This window comes from Artibeus jamaicensis, unplaced genomic scaffold (genome assembly GCF_021234435.1).
Source record: "Artibeus jamaicensis isolate MK-2021 breed Jamaican fruit bat unplaced genomic scaffold, CSHL_Jam_final contig_311, whole genome shotgun sequence".
Lineage (NCBI taxonomy): Eukaryota > Metazoa > Chordata > Mammalia > Chiroptera > Phyllostomidae > Artibeus > Artibeus jamaicensis.
Window position 1 is genome coordinate 14,186,269 of NW_026521717.1, and position 22,874 is coordinate 14,209,142.

General features: G+C 37.1%; 1 protein-coding gene across 1 annotated transcript in view; it reads right to left on the reverse strand.

The window, feature by feature from the left end:
- The window catches only part of POU6F2 (POU class 6 homeobox 2), a 493,389-nt gene that overhangs the window by 177,809 nt on the left and 292,706 nt on the right, over positions 1-22,874 (reverse strand). The gene's annotated exons all lie outside the window — the stretch shown is intronic.

Here is a 22,874-nt window from a genome sequence, read left to right on the forward strand (position 1 = left end):
CAAAAGTTAGGATAGCAGTACCTATACTAGGCAAAATAGTCTTTACAGCAAAGGCTATACAAGAGACAAAGAAGGACAACATAGCAGTTTCATTTCTGAATCTGGAGAAACCCAAACCGTATGTTAACTGCAGTATTATTTACAATAGCTAAGATATTAAAGCAACCTAAATGACCATGAATAAATGAATAGATAAAGAAGAATGGTGCATATACACTGTGGCATAGAGTCGACTAAGTCATAACAAATAATGAAATCTTGCTATCTCTAAGAACATAGATAGACCTGGAGAGTGTTGTGCTGAGTGAAGTGATTCATAATGGGAGAGACATGTGCCACGTGGTTTCATTCATGTGTTGGGTCTAAAAAAAACAACAAAATAAATGAACAAACAAAACAGAAACAGACTCATAGATAGAACATTTTGACAGTTGAAAGATGGAAAAGAAATTGGGAGAGATAAGTGAAGGAGAAGAAAATATTAAGAAATACAAACTGATAGCTACAAATAGGCATAGCATATAGCATAAAGAATACAGTCAAGAATTTTGTAATAACTATGTATGGTGTCAGACAGGTAGTAGATTTACCAGGATGATCACTTCATAAGTTATATGATATAACACCTGATCAGTATGTTGTAAGAAAGTTAATAATAAATTATTTCATTTTAATAAAACTGTGGACAAAACAAATTAATATGTAGTGACAAAAAGCAGATCAGTATGTTTGGGGATGGTTGAGTAGGGTGGGAGGAGAGAAGTGAGGATGATTACAAAGGAACACTAGGAATCTTTGGGGAGTAATGGTATGTTCATTATCTTAACTGTAGTGATGGTTGCATATGTGTATATGTGTATAAAAACTTATCAAATTGTACACTTTAAATATATACAGTTTATTATATGTCAATTATACCTCAGTAAATATATTTAAAATTAGAAAAATAAAACTAAGCTAGATTAGTTACTAGGAGATGGTAGCCACTTTCTGAAGAAGGTATATGTTTCTCCTTACAATAAGAAAAATGAATGGTCAGTAGAATACATCAGGAAAAACAAGCAATCTAAGAAAAAATGTATGGTTTTATAAGAAACAATACAAGGAACATCCGACATGAAGATGTGCTGTGATTTTGATTGAGCACTTGGTGGAGTAAGAAAGGATAATGTATTTGAATGTTTTCTTTGAGTGGCATTAAAATCCAAAATGAGAAGGACATCTGATCACAGCATATTTCTTGGCTCTACAGAGAATAATAAAATAGCTATGTTAAGGTTAAAAGTTTACTGGTTTTCAATTCTTGAAACAATCTGTAAACAATACAGGGAAGATATAAAGAGCATATAAATGTTATTATCCTGACAACGTAGAAGTGAAAAATTGGTAGGTGAAAGGAGGAGAAATGAAGACCAGGGAACTGAGTGGGAAATCAAGTAGTTACAAAACTGTCATGGGGATGTAAAGCACAGCATAGGGAACACAGTCAGCAATATTGAGATAACCTTGTATGGCATCAGGTGGGTACTGGAAATACCAGGGAGAACACTGTGTAAAGTACACATTTGTCTAACCATTATGCTATACACTTGAAACCAATACAAAATAATATTGAAAGTAAACTGTAGTAAAAAAGAAAGAGATGGCTCCATAGTTGACAAAACAAATAGGGATTTAAATATAGTGCTTAATGTTCCAAAATTAACTAAAAGTAGCACCATACTTCCATGAGAGAAGGAAGAGAAAGTAGGAGATGTGAGTTAAGACCTCATACACCATAGCAGGAAATGAACAGATAATACATAAAGCTAATAAATCAAGAGACAGAGGTAAAAAGAAGGTATTGAGAAATGTAGAGGTAAACCAATAAGACCTGAAATCAGAAATGGTTAAATGCAATTGACTTGACAAAGTAATACTGAGGGTGGAGGGTAGAGGTCAGCCTCAGGTATTTCTTCACAAAACTTCTGTACTGAAATTATTTTTAACCACATGCATGCATTACACTGACAAAAGTTTTTAAAAATCAGTTTCAAAATTTTGGCTAATAATCTTGTATAATAATACAAGATTAAAATACAAAATTTTGGCTAATAATCTTGTATAATAATAGCTAATTTTTATGTGTCAGGCACTATTCTATGCCCTTGAGATTTCTTTTCTTATCAAGTCTCTCAACAACCTTATTAGTAAAGTCAGTTTCCTAAATTGGATTTTCCAAGATGCAGATCCTGAGCCAATAACTGGAGTAAGTGATTTATTAAGGAATGTTTTCCAGGAGAAACCAGGAAGTAAGAAAAATAGGATAGGGAATGGCAAGAAGCACAGCAGGGGTGAGATTTCAGATGAAGTCCCATTCCATCCTCACCCTGGGAGCACTGAAGCATTAACTGCACCTTAGAGTTTATCCTCCTCTCCTTCCTTACACCAGTCAGTCAATAGTTCCAGGTGAGTATGGGGCATAAGCTCTGAGACTTCTAGTTCTTTATAAAGAGAAGTGACTTAAGTGCCCAAGAATCAAAGATCAGTATTTAACAATTACTATTAGAGGTGATTGTACTATGTAGCAAGCCCAATATGGTACTACGGAAGTGCTCAGAAAAGATACGAATATTTATGGAAATTTGCAATAGTTGGTTGGTCAAAGCTCAATCATATCAGGTCCCATTGGCTATTTCTGTGTATAGGCAAGGGTGTATCTATCTGTATCTATATCTATAAGACCATAAGTATATATAATACCATATCTGTCTCTAGCTCCATGTCCAGGCTCCAAAAGCCTGACAAGGTAATTATTGAACAGAGTGTTGGTGATACAGGATTCAACAAAACAAACAATTCTTGCTGCCATAATGCTTAGAGTTCAGTTCCAGTAAAGACCTTAAATTGATTAAAGTTTTGATCTATCTCTAGAGAGTAGCTATCCATCAGACAGAGAGGTTAGTCATTCTTGGAAACACAGAATAACTCATTACAGAAGCCACTTCTGGGGTTTGAATGGTGGTCTAAGGCCACAACCTATCTAGTTCAGGTAAAAGAAATAACCCATAGTGGAGAGTTATGTGGCCATTCTTGCTTTGAATAATTTACATGTCTAGTTTTGTATTCAAACTCATCTGGAAATTTTCTGTGAACATAAAGATTTTCATGGGATTGTCATTCTATAAACAGAAAAAGTGTTGGCTAAAGAACAATCATATTAGGTCTCCTTAACAACTATATTTCTCTTGGTAAATTAAAAGCAGACATTCTTGTTTTATACATTTTTCTTTTCTGGTGCAAGTCACCTGATTCATTCCAGTGTACTAATTAGATTGAGTTTCTTGAGCTTTGCATGCTGAGATCAAGACCCTGAATGGGAGCAAAATTCATCTTGGGCTTTATTAATAACACCAACCGTGGTGTATGTAAAATTTCTCTGGAAAAGTACCCTATAGACCTTTGTTTCTGATAGTCTAAGAAATGTTCCACTGAATGCTAGTTTCCCAGGTATATCCCATAAAAAATAACATTCTGGTCAAATAATTTGGGAGACACTACATGTATTCTATTTTTGGAAATCCATGGGGACCATTAGGATATTAATGGCTTAGAATTTCAGCATTAAAGAAACATGATTAATATTTTTCATCCAACACTGACCAACCTCCTTTGACCTTGGAATCCATCATATTCTCTCTTTTGAACCAAATGTATGCATATATGTGATACTAATATTGTGAGAGATTCATTTAGGAGTAACCAGAAGGTGTCTCTGTCTGTTGTAGTCAAACAGGACAATTTTATACATGAAGGAATTTATATATTTATAAATATATATACAGAATGTATATACATAAAACACATATATTTATATATGCATTCATCTATATAAATATGTGTGCATTGTATATGTACATTGCATACAATATATAGTATATTCATGTATTGTATATGTATACACACATGTACATATAAATGCATATATTTATGTTTTGTACACAGAACACACACATGTATATATAAAACATTCATAAATATATGCATATATGTTCTATGTATACACAATACATATATTTATGTATTCATCTATACAAATATGTATACATGGTATGCATGCTTATGTATATGTATATGCATATACATAAATGTATGTACAATATATATGTAAATATATACAAAATATATAAAGACATACAAACACATACAACATACAATGTATATGTGCATAATATATTTATATAAGTATGCACAATGTATACTGAGGTCTGTCTGGAAAAGGCCAACCGTTGTTAATGTAATGAGAATGGTTTGAGCAACATTGATATAACCTGGAAGCCAACAAGAGTAGACTGGAATGTGCATGTGTGAACAATGATGACTTCACTATACTAGTCAGTAGGTGCAGTATATGCCACTGAGTGAGCATGTGTATTGTCTGGCCATTGCATTAAAAATGACTGAGCAAGTACAGTAATGAATCTGTATCAAATTTTGCCTTAAGCTTGAACATTCCTCTGTGGAAACTATTTGGATGACTCAGAAGGTCCCTGGGGACCATGTAATGAGTGCAATGCAAATAAAAGTGTGGCACAAATGCTTCAAAGATGGTGGAGAATCTGTTGAACATGATCCACATTCTGGAAGGCCTGCAAAAAGCAGAACACTAAAGTATGTTGAATACATACAGGCTACAATCAACAAAGATTTGTGACTGACAGTGAGAGAACTAGAAGCTGATCTCTGTCCAAGATTCCAAAAATACTGTAAGATTCCAAAAGTACTGTATCCAAGATTTTGACGGAGGATCTTAGCATGAATTGTGTTGTGGGAAAATTCATTCCATGCTTCTGCTACCAGAGAAGAAGAAACATTGTGGAGCAATTGCTAATGACTTGATTCAAACTGGTACCAATGAACCAGATTTCCTCAAGAAGGTTGTAACCAGAGATAAATCCTGGGTCTATGCCTGTGATCTGGAAATGAAGGCTCAGTCATCCCAATAGAAGTTGTGTGGTTGTCCATGCACAAAGAAGGTGCAGCAAAGTTACAGCAAGATCAAGACCATGATCACTGTTTTGTTTTGTTTTTTTGATTGTGAAGGTGTTGTCCATCACAAGTACACCCCTCCAGGCCAAACAATTAATAAGGAGTATTGAGGTAATACTCCTTATTAAGAACATTGAGGTAATGTTCTTCATCAGTTGAATGATGCAATACAATAAAAATGGCTACAGCTGTGGGCAACTGGTGATTGGCAGCTTTATCATGACAATGTGCCCACTCATGCATCAAAATCTCATACAGAGTTTTTTAACAAAACATCAAATCACCCAGGTGACTCAGGCCCATGATAGCCCAGACTTGGCACCCTGCAACTTCTGGCTTTTCCCAAAACTAAAATTATCTTTGAAAGGGAAAAGATTCCAGACCACCAATGAAATTCAGGAAAATAAGATGGGGAAGCTGATGGTGATTCTAGCAAAGAATTTTGCAGTGTTTTGAACAGTGGGAAAAATGCTAGAAGAACTATGTGAGGTCCCAAGATGCCTACTTTGAAGGAGTCTGGGGTGTTACTGTCCTATGTACAGTGTTTCTTGTATCTTGTATCTTCTTCAATAAATGTCTTTATTTTTTCATATTACATGGCTGGATACTTTCTGGACAGTAGTATGTAATTTGCATATATGCATAATTCATATGTATATAATGTATACATACATATACTTATATATGATTTGTACACTGCTGTCCTTGACAGATCTATGTCAAGGTCTAAAGGAAGTAATTAACTATTTTTAATATTAAATAAGCTTAATAAAATACTTTGACACATACCTAAAAGTTTTAGGTATACAACATAATGATTATATATATATATATATATATATATATATATATATATATTGCAGAATAATTATCACAAATTTTAGAAACATGTAGCACCACACAGTTACTTTTTTCTTTGTGATGAAAACTTTTAAGATCTACTCTCCTAGCAACTTTCAAATTCACAAAACAGTATGTTTTAATCCTCACCCAAGAATACAATTATTGATGTTAGAGAGAGAGAAAGAAAAACATCAATGTGAAAAAATATATAGATTAGTTACCTCCTGTATGCACCCCATACAGGATTGAACCTGCAACATAGTTATATACCCTGACTCAAAATTGAGCCCATAATATTTTTGTTGTATGGATGACATTCCAACCAACTGAGCCACCTAGCCAGGGCACAATACCGTATTTTTAAACTACAGTCACTATTCTGTACACTACATTCCTGGTTATGTGTTTTATAACTGGAAGTTTGTATATTTTGACCACCCTTACCCATTTTACCCTCCCCCTGCCCATGACCCTTCTCTGGCAACCATGAATCTGTTCTCTGCATGAATTTGGGTATTTTTAAGACTCTACATGTAAGTGAAATCATACAGTATTTTTATTTCTCTGTCTGACTTATTTTACTTAGTATTTAGGACCTCAAGTTCCATTCATGTTGTCACAAAAGGCAGGATTTCCTTCTTTTTCATGGTGGGATAATATTTCCTTATATATACAGGGTGGAACAAAGTAGATTTAAAGTTGTGTGTATGAAAAATAATACAATAAGTAATAATACAAGAATGAACTCTCTATTTCAGATTATCACAACTGTAAATCTACTTTTGCCTTACCGGGTATGTTAGATATTCTTTACCCACTTTTCTGTCAATGACCACTGTAATAAAGCTGCATGAATTAATCTATAGTCAAGCTTATCCATTGTGGTGAAACTAGTTAATTCATGCTGCTGGCTTTAAAGGAGAGTAATAAACATCTTTGATTGATTAAAACTGTAAATATGTGTTAAGAGGGTATATGTATATGAATTTCTGAAAAAAATTCTTGAACGAAAGGCCTTTCAGATAGTTTTAGTAGAAAAAAATACAAAAAAGTTTTTTGAAGAATGCAAAGGTGGGAAACCAGAACTGGAATTTTCTCTGACTAGTTAGCACATCCTAGGCCCTAGCTGAACTTTCCCCAAGCAGAGCAAAAGCACCACTATCACACACTTTCAGTGGTGAGGAACCTGGTGTGGATGTCTTCCACCTGAAGTGAGCGTGTAGCATCTATTTCCTTCCAATAGAGGAAGGAAATGCAGTTATACCAGTACCAACTTTTTATACAAGATATTCATTTAGAAAAGATTTAAATAACCCTTCCTGCCATTTCCACTAGACTTTCAACTCTTCTTCAGGTGGTGACACCATATCAAATGAGAACTCCTAGAATTTTAATTTGTATTTTGACTAAATTCTAGTGGATAGATTCTACATGTTCTTTGAATTTGCTTGATTGACTTTTCCATAACCTTCAGGGATTCATTGATTGTATACAGATTCCTGATTTGAAATCCATTTGCTCAATAGATGAAGCCAAATTTATTCATCAGTGAATCTTAACCTTCCCAAAATAACTGGTTTCCTTCTCTTATGGACTTTGGAGGAGGCTTGGTGAAGAATATAGCTGAAACAGTAAGAGTCTTCCTCTGCTCATTATCCAATTCTCCATGGATAACCATGGGCTGTCTTTGTTTTGAAGGGGTTTGAAATTCACAGGACATCATTGACTATGCCACTCTCCCTTTTCAATACCATATGAGTTTAATGACAGAAAGAACACTTGGGTGAGCTAAGAAACAGATCAAAGAAGTGCTAATGTAACATTCAACTCCATTATTTTTTGTCCATAAATGTGGCAAACAGTTATTTACTTCATTGATGACCTCTTTTCTGAAGGCCCATATACCTTTTAACTGGAGGTTAAAAGGTTTAAAATTATAGCTAACATTTATTGAACATGGTTTTTCCAGGAAAAAAATTTGAATTATTATGGCAGAAGTGAAGCCATATTCACTAAAAATGAAGTTGTGTATATGGAAAGGGAAGAAGTATGCTCATTTTATATTCCTATGCTAGTGATATAATAACATAATTTTTAAAACTTACCACACAAAACATGATGTACCATGGTTTTCAAAGCATTAGCATTTGCTTTTCCTTTCAAATGGACATTTGCAGGAGAAAATATTACAGACAATTCAATGATTTCTTGTCTGGTTCAAACACAGCACTATGTTCACTCAAATTTCTTTTAGTATGTGGACACATGTACCAGTGCTTATTTTCATGGTTGATTTAATTCATCCCCTCTGCCAGTGTGGGGATTATTCCCTACAGTTATTCTCCAGTGACCTGTCAGTTCATATTTTAAAAGTTAAGTGGCAAAGATGTGGGGGCTGATTCCTTTAGAAGTTTGTGAATGCTAGAATTTATAGTAAGGATTTCTTTTGAGAATATGACTATGGTGTGCTCATTTTAATTTCTCCCATATCACCACAAACCTTCCTTATATAGTCTGAACTTAAACTCTCTAAGCCGATAATTTAACATTGTTCTTATACAACTTCAGGGTTGCCAACCAGCTTTACATACCTTACATCATTTGGTTCTTACTTATTTTTTGAGAAAAGGAGATAGCATGTATTTCTTCTCACTTTTCAGATGAAGAAATTTAACTCAGACAAGATTCTTAAACCATGTGTATCCTAGCTTTTCCTGGCCTTGCACAATAAATTATAATGTTTTCCATAAGCTATATCTATTTTTGTATTTTGAAACACAGGAATTAAAACATATCTTCGACATATTTGCAATTTCATTCTAGATTCACTGAAAAGAAACCTGTTACAAACTGACTTTAATCATGTAGCAAAATGTTTACTATTTAAAAGTTACTCATATTATATCATATATATTATTATTTCTAATTGCATTTGCTCTTTCTGTATCTATGGTAGAATTCTTTAGTAGGAAAATTCATATACTGCAAGCTAATTTGGCTATTTTGTATTTATGTGCAAATTAGCATTCCATTTATATAGTCCATTCTAAGCTTTCATATGTAATAACTTAAAAAGAAGACTAGCCCTGGCTGGGTGGCTCGGTTATTTGGAACATCGTTCAGTACACCAAAAGGTTGTGGATTCAATTCCCAGTCAGGGGACAACCCTAACTTGTGGGTTCGATCCCTGGTTGGGGTGTGTATGGGTGGCAACTGACTGTTGTTACTCTCACATCAATGTTTCTCTCTATCTCTCTTTTTATTTCTCTATCACCTTTCCTCCATCTCTAAAAAAAATAATAAAAATGTCCTCAGGTGAGGATTAAAAAAAGAAGACTAATTATTTTAGTGGAATTATTAATTACATGAATGATAATCCTACTGGAAGAAAAGAGTAATCAAAAAAGGAATCTTGGGAAAATTTGTAAAAAGCAATAGAGTTTGGAAAATTAATGAGGTTAGAATGTAATATGGTCTTATTACCTATATGGATACAGATATCTTTGCAAATGTCTCATGCGTCCCTGCCAAGATGTTTGCTCTTGCTTATGGGAAGTAAAGTAGCCTTATCTTTACTTTGTTAATACAGTGTGGTCACAAGAAGCAAACACAAATGTATCAGCAAGGATAGATTAGTTTATACTGTGGTAACAGCAGCCCTAAAATCTCTGTGGTTTTGCCCAGGAAACTTCATTTTCATGTCAGCATACAATGGCAGGAGGTCTTACCTCATTGTAGTTGCTTAGGTGCCCAAGCTGATGGAGCAGTCACTATCTTGAATATTGGATGATGAAAAAAGAAAGAGAGTTTTCAGGATGAGAGTTAAGTGCTCTGGCTTGGAAGCAGTCCTGTCACTTTCTGTCACAACTCATTGGCCAATGACTAGTCACATGGTGCCACTTCAAAGGCAAGGGGACCAAAAAGTGCCAGGCTATCAACTCTCAGAGACAAGAACCAGAAAAATTTGGCAAACAGCATTAACTGCCTCCACAAAGGCATCACTCTTCCTCTCAGATAATTTCCATACTTTTGACTTTTTTCCATTTCCATTTTCCTTAGTTTGGTCACTTTATGCCTTTCCTAGAACACTGAAAGTTCCTATTAACTGGCCTCTAATCTCTTACCTTCCCTAACCTTTCTCTTTCTCATTCATTATTTCAACAACTATTACCAAATCATTTCAAGTGACCATCTGCCAAGAATATTATCTTTCTAGAGCACAGATAGATTATGCCACTGGTTTAAAAAACAACAACATGGTAGTTTTCACCATCCAGGGAATGAAGCCAGGATCCTCCGGACCATACTGGAGAATGACTGTACATCTTCTCAGACTCCTTTTAATCTTTTCTAACAGTCTCACTTCTAGTTCATAAATAGAAACTGGTAGGAGATGGCTCAACATAGGTTATGGAAACAGGGCTTTAAAAAGTTTGAATTGGTTGACAACATTAAAAATCAGGAGAATCTGCCTAAAATATACATTGTCTATTTTTCTTTGTAAACATCAGAAGGTGTAGCAACATGATTCTTTTTTTCTGTATGGGAACTGGACCTGAGTAGCAGGTGCCCTGCCAGGTAGGGCTGGTACCCACAGTAGTCAGGATGAATTGCTCTTCTTCGCACTCACATAGGGGAACATTCATGTGGTACCTTGCACTACAATGAATAATGTGTACCTGGTTGCCTCTTTCACTAAATAGCTTCCTACAGAAGTAGCTCTGTTTTAGTCAGATCTTTTTTTTTTCTGTTAATCTTCCTGCCCCCTCTCAGTAATTTGCATTTGGTAGATGTTCCTTAAATAATTGAGAAATCATAATTACAGGGAACTACAATTTGATTTGCCACTTGTTAACTTTATCTTATTCTTATTACCCTGTGTCATATGCTTGCTCTGGCTTAGCTCAAAGAGAAGAGATATCATGGGAGCATTTTTTGAGTTTGAAGAGATCCACTGCTCATGTTTCTTGGAGACTACATGCAAGTGATGTGATCGTAGGAGATGGTTCTGTGTGGTGTGGGCCCAGCTCCCACTTGGAGATGTATAGGACCCACACCCACAGATAGGTTCTCCCATGGGGAATCAGGTCTGCAATATGCCTAGGCTGCTTTGAGTCTTGCTTTTTGCTAAAAACTCCCTCACCTGGATTTGGGGCAAACATTTACTGCAAAACAACTTCCTAAAATCCATGTTAAACCTTCCTAGGGCCAGTGTAACTGGTCCAACCACTTTTGCCCTTTTCATTTGCAAATATCCCTCTCCTGTGATGTGATTAGTGGTATTGGCTCATTTGTTTTCTGTAAAAGGTAACTACCTACAGCAACCTGTACATAGTAAATGAGGACCATCATGTAATGTGTGGAGGAACCCAATAAAGGCCTGTCATGGCAGAGGCTGCGGCTTTTGCTCCCCTTGAGAGAAAAGCCATGCTGTCCCTTTTCCTTCACCAGATTTGGTAGTGTGTGTGAATGTCTCATTGCATCCATAATGACATGGACACTGCAGGCCGGTTTCCACATCATGTGGCCTCTGAGCATGCTAGGATCTACAATGAACTTTGGGGAATGTGTAGATTTATTTTTAAAAAAGGTAAAATTTCTCTGTTTCTTTTTATAACTATATAGGCAAAAGTAGCCATCTTGAAATATCTGAAGCCAGGTCCTAAAAATTCTGTAGAATGATTTTGTTTGTGATCTAGAAAGTTCATAAAGAAAATAAATGAACATTTAAGAATTCCGGATTTGAAGGTGTGCTATTGAAATTCAACATGAAGTATATATATAAAATATGGTCAAAGAGGGAATGACAAACTTAAAAAGCCCTGAAATGTTATCTGGGAAAACAGAAAAATGATTCAAGTTGGGTCTGAGATGGACAGATTAAATCACAATCTTGGAAGAGTGAAAAATGTCATCACAACCCACAGCTGACCCATATTCCACCAAAATCCAGGGAGAAACATAATTGAGCATATGGATTAAGTGGGCTCTAGTTGAAGGTCAAGTTTTTAGTATGTCTGGGCTAGTAGCATGTGAAAATCAGCCAGGCATAACAATCGTATTGCCCTGTTAGGTGAGCAGGTGGTAGAAGGGCAGACTCACAATGTAGATGCCAGTGTCTCATGGGTAAGTTACCACCTCCTCTTTTTACAGTCACAGTCTACTCCTTGCCATCTACAAATGCATGCTGTGTTCATCAGAAAAACTGGACAAAAGTGTAGGATAGATAAATACAATCACTAACAGTATTGATAAAACAATACTTATAGATCCCTTCTATTTATAATGAATTAAGACATTAAATACAAAGCCTAAACAGGTCACAGAAAAGCTGTTTACAGGACCTACATGAGAAATTGAATGTTATGGCAACATGGCAACATAAATATGTTACTCCCTACATAAAAGCTCTCATTGCTATTTTTTAATTACCAAAGTAATAGGATGATGTTTTCTCTTTATATATTTATATATAAAGTACTGCTTTCCTCCCCCAGCTGTCCCTCTGCCTTTCTCCTTTCTTCTTCCTCCACTTTCCTCCATTCCTTTCTTTCTACTTAGCTTCCACTCTTACTGTAAAAAGTTTTTAAGCACCTACCATATGCCATGGAATGTGCAGGAAGCATAAATAGGAATTAGATTCTGGTTTTGCTTTCCCAGATTTTATTCAGATTCTGTCTGGGAAACAGATAATGCTCAATCATGATACAACATGATATGTTAATATCTTCTTATTTAATGATTTTCACTGTTTCCTTACTTTCCTCCAAATAAGTATAAATGCTTATCCTTCACATTGAAACCATTCACAGCTTAGCCCCTAGCCTATTTTCTGGTGTTATCTCCCACTATTTTTCTATGTGTGACCTCCATTCCAGCTGATCTACTGAATATCATTGCTCACACACACTTGGCTTTCCTGTGTCCATGATTTTTTTATGCTCCACTTTCTGAAATGGTCCTTCCCCCTGTGTTTTTTTTTTAAATCATGACCTTATGCCTTTTCAAAACCCAGATAATCTGTGCAGTCTCTTTTGTTCCCACTCATCACAAGTTTAAATATTCTAAAAGAGTCTCATTCTGTTATGGGAGATCAAGGTAACCCCACAGTGGCAGATATCAGACACTACAGTGTATTGATAGACTAAGGCACAGACTTTTAAAGAGGTTGCCTGATAATTAAATGGATGTCTCTTAACTTGTCATTTCTGTATAATAAAGGAATATAATTTTTAAATGTATTTATTGAAAAGCATATTAGTGTTCTGCAAGTCCCACCTCTTCAGGGAGTAGGCATTATTTCCCCTTTACCTGGAGGAGATGGAAGATAGCAGAGGAGTAAGTGGAAACTACAATAACCTCCTCCAAGGACCAATCTGGACTTACAACTAAATTGTAGAGAAATCATCCTAAAACCAACTGAACACTAGCTGGAGAGTATCTTTACAACCAGGGACAAACAGAAAAAACTACCTCACCACAGTGACACTGGTAGGGAGTGAGAAAGAGGCACAAGGGGGCACAGGCTGGGTTCCCATGGGGGACAGCTGACATTCTGGAGGGATATTTCAGTAGCCAGGGGGTTCCCCCTGAGAAGTGTGGGGTCTAAACCCTAAGCTGGGCTTCCCAGCCTACAGCACAAGAGCCAGAAATGAACTCAGGTAACATCCATCTGTGAGAAGCAGTAGGGTTACTATCTACCAGGGAGAGATGGCTAGAGGCTCAGAGAGCCTCTTAAAGGGTCAGTGTCCAAAATTTCATTTGCAGCCACTTACACTGGGCACTGGCAGAGAGAGGGCAGACTATACTAGAGACACTGGAGGAAAGTTTAGGGTTGGTGGCTCTGGGGAGAGAGCTGAGGGAACAGCCACCAGGATCCCTTTGCTGAGATATTCCCCATACTGGAGGAGCCATCTTTCCTAGGGAGAGCACTCCTCTCCAAGTGGCATCAGCCTGAGGGGAAGCAATAGCTCCACCTGCAGGAATTACTCTGCCCACTCTGTGGAGCTTAAGCCAAGCTGCTGATTACAGCTTGAGACTATATCATCAATTAGCTTAACAACTCAGGTAGAGCTCTGGGAGCTCTGTGAGACTACAGCTGACCCTTGCCCAGGCTTGGTGCTGATAAAAGTCAGCCTTGGATGCATCCTGGTTCTTTCTGCATACCCACAGGCCCAGCAGAAGGAGCCACATGCTGTGGATTGCTGATAGTTCCAAACAGGTTGACTAGAGCCAGTCACAAGCAGCGTCTAAGAAAGATCTATAGCAGAGTCTTTGCAGATCTACCTAATTACATAAAAAAATACAAAGAAGCAGCTAAAATGGGAAGACAAAGAAATACCCCAAATGAAAGAACAAGAGAATTCTCTAAAAGAAGAGCCAGATGAAATGGAAGCAAGCAATTTATCACATAGAGAGTTTAGAGTAATGATTATAAGGCTACTCAACAGCATGAAAAAAGACATAGAGGCCATAGAAAAGAACTAGTCAGAAATAAAGAATGCAATATCTGAAATAAATAATACACTGGAAGAAATAAATAGTAGGCTAGATAAAGCAGAGGATGAAATCAGCGATTTGGAAGACAAGGTAGAAAAAACCCTGAGGTAGAGAAGCAAAGAAACAAACAAACAAACAGAATTTTAAGAAATGGAGAAGAGCTTAGGAAATATTTTTAACAACACAAAGCATAACAACATCTGCATCATGGAGATACCAGAAGAAGAGAGTGAGCAAGCCATTGAGAACCTATTTGAAGAAATAATGACTGAAAACTTCCCTAATCTGGGAAAGGAAAATTGCACACAAGTCCAGAAAGCTCAGAGAATCCCAAAGAAATTGGACCCAAAGAGGTCTATACCAAGACACATCATGATTAAAATGACAAGGCGTAACAAGGAAAGAATTCTAAAAGCTGCAAGAGAAAAAGCAGGTAGTTACATAACAATGGAGTACCAATTAGACAGTCATATGATTTCTCAACATTTCAAGCCAGAAGGGAGTGGCATGACATATTCAAGGTGATGGAAAGCAAGGACCTACAACCAAGGCTACTTTACCCAGCAAAACTATCATTTAAAATTAAAGAAGAAATAAGGAGCTATCCAGACAAGCAAAAGCTAAAGGAGTTTGTTAACAACCCCTCTACCTCATGTCATGTAAGGTGGGCTTCCATGGAAGGACACGGAGAGCTTGTTTCCTTGTATTTAGGAGGCTGGTGTTTTGGGTTTGGATGAGGGTTTCCTGGGGGTGGGAGATGAGGGCTGTGTGCACCAGGCAATGCTAGTGTGGACAATTTTAGATCCTGTCGGAGAGTCTTGCAGAGGAATGATAAGATCTCAGTAGAGAGCAGTTAGAGGTAGTGTATCACCTGTACCAAGGGATCTATGTTCAAGAGGTCAGAGTTAGGAGGTTTCAAAAAAACAACGCCCCTCAGAAAAAGTCAACTATAAAAAAATCGCACTCCATAAGGAAAGGATTTAAAGAAAGAAGAGATCAATTGTCAAATGCTTCTAAGTGCTATGTCAGTAAGATGTAGTATTTGAATTTAGAAAGTGATTTGATAAGAAAACTGGAGTAATGGAAACTTTACTTGGAAAAGACAACAGTAGTGTTCACATCTAAATCGTAATTTATTTTCACTGCATTGCTCCACCTCTACCCATTAAAATGTGAAGTGTGGAACACTAACAACAAACAAACAAACAAATAACTCCCACTCCAATTGGCAAGCCAGCCAATGTGGATCCCTGCTTTCCTCACTTTGAAGGGGTCAAAACTGAAGATAATCAGGTGAGGAGGAGTTGTAACTTGAGGGGGACAGACTGATGACTATCCCCATTCCCCAAGTGCAGGATCTGGATTGAGATAGAGGATGTGGCAGGTGAGGAGAGCTGAAACTTTAAACCAGGTTGGAGTTTTGGCTATTACTTGTGTCTGTGCGTTGTTCCTGCGAAAGTGAAGTCCTGTTTGTATTACCTAGTAGTGATCAGAGAATGTGTGGGACCTCCCTGCGTTGTCATTTAGGAGTAGGGGGAAGAACCAGCATGAGTCAATGAATTGAAGGCAACAACAGGGATCAAAATAAAGTTAAACAAGTCTTGCTTATTCAACATATGGTTACATTAATCTTAGAGGAACCAGGCCTTGATATAGTCTTCTTAAAAGGGCAGGTAGGTGTCTTTGCAGCAGATGCTTAATAACTGCTTGTTTAAAGTGCACATCTTTTTTTTTTCTGCCTTTGCTCCTTTTCTCCCTGGAGTTGCCCTTGTGAATCTGAAAGGGGTAAATTTTATTTTCTTGGGAACATTCATTCAGCATTCCAAAAATATTTATTGACTGTATACTGTAGAGGCAATATTTCTTTAGAGTTATTTATAAACCATGGGACAGCAATAGGATTAGTAAGAAAAGAGAGAGAAAACCCATTGTAAGTGTCACTAAAGGCAAATGTTTCTACTGGTGTGAGTCAGGTTGATGAGAAAGGGAAAATGGTGAACCAAAGTTTTAAGAGGGCAGTCACGGTGAAAGAATGACTTAAAATTTGAGAATTCTGCTTCCAAAATTCTGCCAAATGTGTAAGAATCAGAGCTGGCACAGTTCTTGGAACACATCAAATCCAGCTTCACCCTTGAGAAATAAGGAAAACGAGACCCAGAGACGTTAAGTGGTTTGCTCAAACACACACAGGAATGGGAGAATTATTTATCCATATATTTTGGATATATCTTAAACCAGTAACCACTTATACCAAGGAGAGTCTTTTATTGGCTTAGAATTTGGAGGCAGTTCTAATGTAATAGTTGAAATCCCTTCAAATTTATGATTAAATGAGTGAAATAATTAGAAAGGCCTCTAAAACTTTCTTTGTAAAGAACTATTTTATCTAAGATAAAACAAGTTAGTGAAAAAATCCCCATGGTAATTTATTATCTCTTAGCTTTTGAACATAAATTATTAAACTTGAAAAATATCATAGACATAAAGACTGAATTGTATATATATCTTCATTTGTTCAGGCAACATGTATTTACTGAGAGCCTCCTATGTTCCAGATACAGTGATTTCTCTCAAGCAAATCTGAAATGATAAAGAACGAGGCATTCCCAGAAGAAAGGACTACAGCTCTTTTTTTAGGTGTGTGCTGGCTGCATGAGCAGTCCGTTTTTAGGTCCAGCTGACTGAGAGTCAGTTTTATGTGCTAGGGGTCCTCTGGGAAACGTTGCCCCTCTAATGCATTCAAGGACAAGTACAGCATCTTGGTGACATCTACTTCTTCCAGCCTAAATGTGGCTTATTGCAGAGGATGGGAGATTCAAGAAAAGAAATCCTTCTCTGGAATAGAGTGTTTCACTCATCTCAGGAATGAAGGTGGGCTCCCAATTCCTCACAGACTGAGGTAAACCCATGTCCATGGGAAGTTTTTATAATCTTGGGCCATGCATATTGTGTGTTGGTGCCCTCTGATTTTGCTCCTCACTTTTGAAATGAAAGAATTTAAACCTAATGGATACTCAAAAATCTTAAATCCACAGGAACAAGTTTTTCTCTGTTATTATTAGGCAGTTAATAAAATCAGATTCTATTTTGAAAGTCATAATTGTAACATTTCATCTTTCTCTAGCTACAATGAAGTGGAGCAATGGAGTAGAGGAAGCTGCTGCTGTCTTATAAATATATATATTGAAATATTACACATACGTATGTGGATCCAAACTTTGGAAGGTAACAAAGAAAAAGTCTTTCAGCATAGGTCTGCTAAGCTGACCTATGTGCTCCCGAGTCCTAAGTCCTCATGGAAAAATCTTTGCAGGTGTAGGGACTGCTTGGTGTCTTTGTGCCCTAGCCCTTATTTGCCCTTCACCTTTGTGGTGTGACTCACTCATATTGCAACCAGTGGACACTGGCTGTAACTCAAAGGGACCTGGGGCCAAGCTGTGTTGTTAGACATTTTTCAGTTGCATTGCCTGAGATTTAACCCTTTGTTGTCAAATCTTCTCATTTGAGAAGGATTTGGATCTGGTGGAGATGAGTGTCAAAAGCAGTTTTGATGAAGATCACAATCGCTCTGTTAGTGTTAGAATTAAAAATGAAAATCAAAACACTGCATTCTCACTAGTGTTCATAATGTCCCTGGCAAAAAGATAAATTCATATCTATAAAGTCATGGACCTGAATGGAACCAACTGAGCTTCCTAGCTTTGGAAAGACAAGTTGAGTATTGAACCCTGTCAATAGATTTAGATGTATATGACTTATACAATTTCTGCTACTATCACTACTGCTGCTATTGCTACTACTGTTATTACTATAAGTACTCTCACTGCTGTTACTTGTATTGTTACCACTGTTATTATTAGAATACAATTTTATTTTTTAAATTTAATTGTTGTTCAAGTACAGTTTTCTGTCTTTACTCCCATCCCAGCCCACCCCTCCCCCAGTGCTCCCCACCTCCCTCACATTTCCACCCTCCTTAGTTCTTGCCCATGTGTCTTTTATACTAGTTCCTGTAAATCCTTCCCCTTTTTCCACTGAAATTCCCTCCCCTCTCCCCTCTGGTCACTGTCCGCCTGTTTTCTATTTCAGTGTCTCTGGTTATATTTTGCTTGCTTATTTGTTTTGTTGTTTAGCTTCCAGTTAAAGGTGAGATCATATGGTATTTGTCTTTCAACACCTGGCCTATTTCACTCAGCATAATGTTTTCCATTTCCATCCATGCTGTTGTAAAGGGTAGTAGCTCCTTCTTTCTTTCTGCTGCATAGAATTACATTGTGTATATGTACCACAATTTTTTGATCCTTTCATTTACTGATGGGCACCTAGGTTGCTCGCAGCACTTGACTATTGTAAATTGTGCTGCTATGAACATTGTGGTGCATAGGTTCTTTTGGCTTGGTGTTTCAGGGTTCTTAGGATGTAATCCTGGCAGTGGAATTGCTGGGTCAAAAGGAAGGTTGATTTTTATTTTTCTGAGAAAATTCCATACTGTTTTTCATAGTGGTTGTACCAGTCTGCAATCCCACCAACAGTGCACTAGAGTTCTCTTTTCTCCACAACCTCTCCAACACTTGTTTATTGCTTTGCTGATGATGGCCATTCTGACTGGTGTAAAGTGGTATCTCATTGTGGTTTTAATTTGCATCTCTCTGATAGCTAGTGATATTGAGCATCTTTTCAGGTGTTTCTGGATCTTCTGTGTATCTTCCTTAGAGAAATGTCTGGTCAAGTCCTTTTCCCACTTTTTAATTGGGTTGCTTGTCTTCTTAGAGTGGAGTTGTAGAACACAGTTTTAAGTAGAACTTGAATTCAAGGAGGACATCTTCAATCTGCTCTCAACCAACTTCTCCCACCTTAACTGGCTGGATTTCCTCACACAACAAGTATGTTAAAAGAATGAGAAAATAAATTTGGGGCAAATTGTGAAACCGAATATTAGTTCTTCTGTCTACAAAATTAGAAAAATTATCAACTTCACATGGATGTAATAAAAGTAAAATGATATAGTGCTTGTAAAGCTCCTAGCTCAATGCCAGCCACCAAGTAAAAATATCTAAAATATCAATTCTTTCCTTTCCTCTTTCCCTAATTCACTACTATTCCTGCTACTGAAGACTCTATGCTGGATAGAAATGTGAGATCTATGAGGCAAGAGGGGAGTTTGAAGGAGAAACAGGAAGGGAATAAAGAGGTATAAAGAGAAGGTTTTCTTCTAGAAAAGCATGGCTATATTTCTCTAGTAGCCTTGACCAGAAGCCAGTGGTAAAGGAAGACAGCCTGCCAGAGGGATGGAGAACAGAGACTATCTGTAAACTAATGCGTATTTATTTTTCTGACAATATAGAGTTGTCTGCCTGAAAAAACTAACTAACACAATAAAAAAGTTTAGTGACCATTCTCCTAGTACTTAATGTGCCACACTCAATCTTTTGCAACCCTTCTAAAAACCTGTGCTGGTTAATTTGCACAGATGACTTAAGGACCTATGCAAATGACCAGATACAAGTCAGTCAGGAAAGTCCTTCTTGCAGAGGCCCCACAGTCTGTATGCTTCTCTGGAAAAATTATAAATTTCTAAGGAAACATTTACAAGTAGAGAGAAGAAGCTCTCAGATGGCTTATAGATTTAGCCAGCAAGCCTCCCTTAAAAGTTATAACCAGTACATAGTGATCGCTCACTCAGCAATGAATGGAAAATGCAAACCCTTCTTTCCATGGTTGCTAAACAGCACACTAAAACAGAAAGGACCATAAATCTCAGTCATGGAAATGCTATGCAACACAGTGAAAAGGTATACTTAAGACCACAGAGGTTTAGGGTTTTGCTCTGTTTTAATTTTGATCACCCAGACCACCTTTAGAAAGATTATCACTGTCCTGGTTCCAATGCCAGAAGATTCTTGAAAACTTGCCTACTTTAAAGCTCAGGAGTTCAATGGACATCATTTGGACTGAGAAGTTGCATTCCTAGTGAGCAGCTGGGAATACTTATCTTCTCCACACCCCCCACCAGAGCCTCAAATATCTTTAATATCTTTGCTACAATTTAGTTCATGTATCCTATTAGGTTTAATCTCCAAAATTTACAAAGAACTTACACGACTCCGCACTAAGAAGACAAACAACCCAATTAAAAAATGGGCAAAGGACTTGAACAGACACTTCTCCAAGGAGGACACAGAGAGGATCCAGAAACACATGAAAAGATGCTCAATATCTCTAGCCATCAGAGAGATGCAAATTAAAACCACAATGAGATACCACTTTACACCAGTCAGGATGGCTATCATAAACAAAGAAACAAACAACAAACATTGGAGAGGTTGTGGGGAAAAGGGGACCCTAGTTCGCTGTTGGTGGGATTGCAGACTGGTACAACCATTACGGAAAACAGTATGGAATTTTTCTCAGAAAACTAAAAATTGACCTGCCTTTTGACCCAGCAATTCCACTGCCAGGATTATATCCTAAGAATCCTAAAACATCAATTTCAAAGAACCTATGCACCACAATGTTCATAGCAGCACAATTTACAATAGCCAAGAGTTGGAAGCAACCTAGGTTCCCGTCAGTAAATGAATGGATCAAAAAACTAGGGTACATTTACACAATGGAATTATATGCAGCAGAAAGAAAGAAGGAGCTACTACCCTTTGCAACAAGATGGATGGAACTGGAAAGCATTATGCTAAGTGAAATAAGCCAGGTGTTGAAAGACAAATACCATATGATCTCACCTTTAACAGGAAGTTAAACAACAAAACAAACAAACAAGCAGAATAAAAACAAAGACACTGAAATAGAGAACAAGGGGACAGTGACCAGAGGGGAAAGGGGAGGGAATTTAAGGGGAAAAAGGGGAGGGATTTGGAGGAACAAGTATGAAGGACACAAGGACAAGAACTAAGAGGGGTGGAAATGGGAGAGAGGTGGGGAGCACGGGGCATGGTGGGTTGGGGTGGGAGAAATAGAAAACTGTACTTGAAAAATAACTAAATAAAAAAATAAAAAACAAATAAAGTCATGATTAATTTACCTTCCAACTTTCCAGTCAAAATAAGTATTTTTTATAGGGGAATAAGAGTTTTGAATTTTGACTGTTTCAATTCCACATCTTGTCAAGTGTATTCACACAAAATAGCACGAAAAATGATAACAAAATCAAAATGCAAGCAAACAAAAACATTTGTTTCATGCTCTACCTTCCAACACTGTGGTAAGAATATGTTCTCTCACCAAAATAGTTCTCACCTAGAACTAATTCAACTCTCTTTAGAATCTTTAGCTCTTTCTTATAAGGGCTTTTTATCTTTACTACAGGGAAATGCAGAATCTTCCTCTAAACAAGGCCATGTCTAGCTTGGAGGAGTTGTCTAGAGATCATATGAATGTATTGTGGTTGCAATTTTCATAATAGGAGGTAATCTGCTTACTCAATTACAGTAAATAGATTTCTCCTGTTGGAATTACTGCCAAATTGAGAATCTTTTCAAGAAAAATCAGTCAGCCAGCTATGCTGGGCTCCTACCCATTGGGAGTGCTGCAATTCAATGCACAATGAATATGAACTAGTGAAGCACGAGTGACCCAGTTAGGAGTATAGTTCAAGTCCCCAAATGTAAACATCTACAAAACACCATCACACACAATGGAAACTATGTGTGCTATGTATGCATAACATCACAGAATCTCAGAGCAGAAAGAGAAGTTGGACTGTGTTGCTAAAGAAGTTGGACTAAACTCCTTCATATGGTGGGAATTTCATTCATAGGGTTCCTTCCAGAAAATGTCCAATATCCTGTTTCACATCTCCACTGGCAGGGAGCTCAGTGTTTAAGAGGAACCCAATTACATCATTAGCTCTGACTATAAAGTAATTTTCTTGGAAAGCTGGATATCTACCTTTCTGTGAATGTCCAAATTCTGTTGTTTTTTTTTTACAATACCAAGGGGGCATACAAGACCTATTTTGACATTCCTATTAATACTTGTAGGGTAAACTAACACAGAAGCTAAGTATTCATTAGATTATCCTAACCAGGTTTGGTTTGCAGACTCAGTATACTATTAAAATTCCAAACTTTTAAGGGGATGGATGAGAATAAATGGCTTTGTTACCCCATGGTATTTATGCATTCATCAAATAAATACTTGAATTCCTACTATGTTCTAACACTGTTCGAGGGGTAAAGGGGAATACCAAAAAAGAACAATTTGTGTTTTTAGGGAACTTATATTCTAGTTGGGGGAGACATATTATCTCCCTCACCTTTAGGGAGTTCATATTCTATTTGGGGGAGACAGATTATCTCTCCCATCTTGTTAAGAAATGAGATGCACTGGACTTCCGCCAAGATGGAGGCATAGGTGGATGTGCCGTGCCTTCTCACACAACCAAGATTAGAGAAAACTAAATATTAGCAACAGAAAACACAGCCAGAACACGGAAAATTGAACTTTTCGGAAGTTCGTTAACAACAAATTCTTCAGCCTGACCGGTAAGG